Raw genomic sequence first — 3,704 nt, 5'->3', positions numbered from 1 at the left:
AACTATTGTATTACATTTGTGTATCTAGACTCTTACATGCTACTGTGTGCATGTACATGCAACATCTTAAGTCACATCATAAGGTTGCACTTGTGGTGATGATTAAAGAATCTCTAAATATTTGATTAATACCTCTTGTGGTGATATCATAAGTTAGTCTTAAGTCATCTTAGTGAGGTATGAGTCAAACATGCTAACTTCTCAAGAATCTTGGCTTAAAATATTGCATATCATGTCTATTAGTATACCTTTTGATTATGAGTAATTCCTTCAATTGGTACAATTTCACATTTTCATACTTTATTTGTACCAAGGTTCACATTGTAGAACTTAATCCCCTGGCCTCACAAGTCCAAGTGCATAAGGTAAAATAAGTATTCATCACTTGTATGCACACATTTAGGGGGAGAATGGTATATAATTTGAATCTTTGAGACTAACTTCATTTTCAAGTCTATTATGTGTGTAGTCTCAAATTAGAAAGGAATTTTCGGGCAAAGACAATCGCTTCCACTGCAAATTTGATGGGTATCAAAGATTCTTTGCCCCAATAAATGTATCTTTTATACATTTCATAAGAGAATAAGTTTCTCTTGTATATGCTACTCCAACGTCATCTAAAATTGGTAAATATGTATCACATACTTTTGGATTGCAAATGTCTAAAGTAGCATAGCTTATAAATTCTCTTGTATAGAACTTAATTGATTAAATAGTGCACATGTTCCTTATGTTGCATGATTATATTCAATTGATACTTTTTTCAATGGTACTTTAAATTGCAAATAAGTACTCTCAATAGGTATCAATTGAACACATATATGTGTGCAATAAAACTTGAGGAGAACTTAGTGTAATATGCAATTAGTGATCAGTTTATCTATCAAATTGTATCAATTGGTGTTTTTCAATTGATATTTTCATACATGATCACTAGTTGTATAATCCATACTTGTGCAATTTTCATGTTGCCTCTTGTTATGATAAGAAATGATAGGTGACATCTAGACTGCACGTATCAACATTTATCTTTCAATTAGTATGACAATATTCATTTGATATCTTGGACCTATGTCACAACTATGTCAACAAGAGCTTGCAAATGAATTCTAAATCCAACACAAGTATGGAAACCCCTTGAAAAGGTAAAACGCAAAGGTACATCACTTCATGTTACTTCTACATTACTTTTGTGTCATCTAAGGACCCTTTTCATGATAGCGTGTTCAAATCTTGCTTAAACAAAATTTCTTCCCTTGATATCCTTTGTATCCTTTTTGGAGATTTATGACAAAGGGGGAGAAATTATGCATTAAAGCTTACCTTTAGTCTTATGTAACTAAGTGTTAGAAGACTTTTGAAAAGGGGAGAAATAATTAACAAAAAGGGGAATCATAAGAAAAACATAAGATGTAGAAAGTTGATGAGTGCATACTATGTCATGAGCATCACGTTTATTTTATGACACACTGCACTCCATGAATAGTATGATATAAGTTACTCCATACTTTGACCCAAATATGTGCTTTTGGCATTTGAGTACAAAAGTGTTATTTTCTGAAATGCACATATTTAGGGGAGAAAACTATATCATAGGATTCAAAATCTTATTTATCAAATCTTATGTAAGCTTTAAATATGTTGTCATCAATCACCAAAAAGGGGGAGATTGAAAGTGCATTCATCCCTTTTGTGAGTTTTGGTGATTTGGATAACAACACATTTAAAGGTCTAACGAGTTTGCTAAGTGTTGAACAGGAAATTCAGTATGATGAACATACTTGAATAGTGTATAATGATCAGTGAACAAAGGTTCAACATGAGGTTAAATAACCAATGAGACAATGCAAATGGATATAATATGATCTCTATATTAGTTTGAATATATGGACAAGACCTAAGAAATCACTACATACATATGATCAGAATAGAGTATGAAGTGATTAAGAGGATTGGTCAAGCCAAAGTGAATCTCTACTACTTATTAAGACTGCAGGAGTAGTCTGTCATTCCGTGTTCTGCCACCATTCCTGTTCTACCATTCTAGTTCTAGCTTCTCTTTTACGCACGTGTTCTGCCACCATTCCCATTCTGCCATTCTCGTTCTACCACCATTCTCATTCCTTGTTCTGTGTTTCTCATTCTCATGTTCTCTCATTCCCCCTTACAGCCCACATTTAGCTAAAATTAAAAAAACACATGTCCTCAAGGGGATTTGAACCCGTAACCTCTCAAGCAAAGGCCAAGAGTAGCTACCGCTGCACCACATGTGTGTTTATGTTTGCATCTATGACAGGAAACACATCTACTACATCTCTCACCAAGCTAACTTGCCACCCTTGCACAATGCGTAGTAGTAGATAAGTATCACCGAGATTCTTGAATTATATTTTTTGATGGAGGTAATATTATTTAAAGAAGAACTTTGCATGCAATTTCTTTTGTTTGAATATTGTTTATACTTAAATTCCCTTTTTTGCATGCGTGACATTTATTCTTCGTAACATTTTTTCTATGGATCAGACTTGGGAGTCATTTTCATAAACCAACGCCAATCATGAATCCATGTTTCTTACTTGAAACCCCGAACAAACACCATTAGCAGGAGGCACTCGCGTTGGCGTAGCTCATCAATGACGAGAAGAAGCTTGGCGACTATCAGTTCGACTTCTAGAAGCAGTCCTACGTGGTCGCATGCGCCGCTGTGTACGACAAGCTCCCGCGAAGCCGCCGCTTGGACGTGGTCCAGAGCAGCTGTACCGCGTTGTCCATCGTTAAGCAAGGGGGTCTCATGGTTGTCGTCAATGTTAACGACTCTCGGGTTGTTCTGGACACCGCATCCGACGATGACGCCATCACGCCGTCTAGCTCATCGTCCACCTGAAGCCCAACCTACCATGTAAGTCGCTACTGACAGGACACAAATTCTTGTGCGCTGGGACGATGGACGTTACTGACGTTGTGTGAGTGTCCTCAAACATGATGTATGTAGTGGAGTAGCGCATCCGGTGGTGCAATGGCCAGGGGTACTACCTCGCTGATGAGCCCGAGGTGCACTTCGTTTGGTAGCCCAACCAAGAGTCATCGGTACCCGTCATATCGCGTGCGTTCGACGACTACTATATCGAGGATTGTGGCATCATCTTAGCGTCAGAGGTGACACAGAGGAGGATCGACAACAATGACCAGTTCGTCATCCTCGCCACCGTCAGGGTAGCTTTTGTGCCGGCCTGCCTTTAATTCTCTTCGCAAACACACACACTTACCTTTTGTTTAAGAAAAAGCGTATGGTGGTGCGTGTCTGATGACTAACGATGTACGAGGGAATTTCTTCCGGCATGTGTGGAACGTGCTCTCCAATGATGAGACCATACAAATCGTGGCATATATCGAAGTCTGCATGATACTGATGGTTGCAATGTAGCGGTGAAACAACTAGATTAAAATAACAAAATTTATGTATGGCTAGGATTACAAATTGATTATGAAACATTTTCTCATAACAGCATAACACACATTTTGTATATAAGTTATCATAGTATACTGGTATTATATATTCCCGTTGCAACGCACGGGCACTCGACTAGTAAGATATGAGGGATCGTGAATTGGCTTGACCATATTACTATCAGTCCATATATGCTTCTATGAGAATCAAACTAGAGCTTGATTGATCTTAACAGTTATATCTAGAAGACATTCAA

This window comes from Zea mays, unplaced genomic scaffold (assembly GCF_902167145.1).
Source record: "Zea mays cultivar B73 unplaced genomic scaffold, Zm-B73-REFERENCE-NAM-5.0 scaffold_307, whole genome shotgun sequence".
In the NCBI taxonomy this organism is placed as follows: domain Eukaryota; kingdom Viridiplantae; phylum Streptophyta; class Magnoliopsida; order Poales; family Poaceae; genus Zea; species Zea mays.
The sequence above is the reverse complement of the archived record's forward strand: the minus strand, read 5'-3'. Positions refer to the sequence as shown.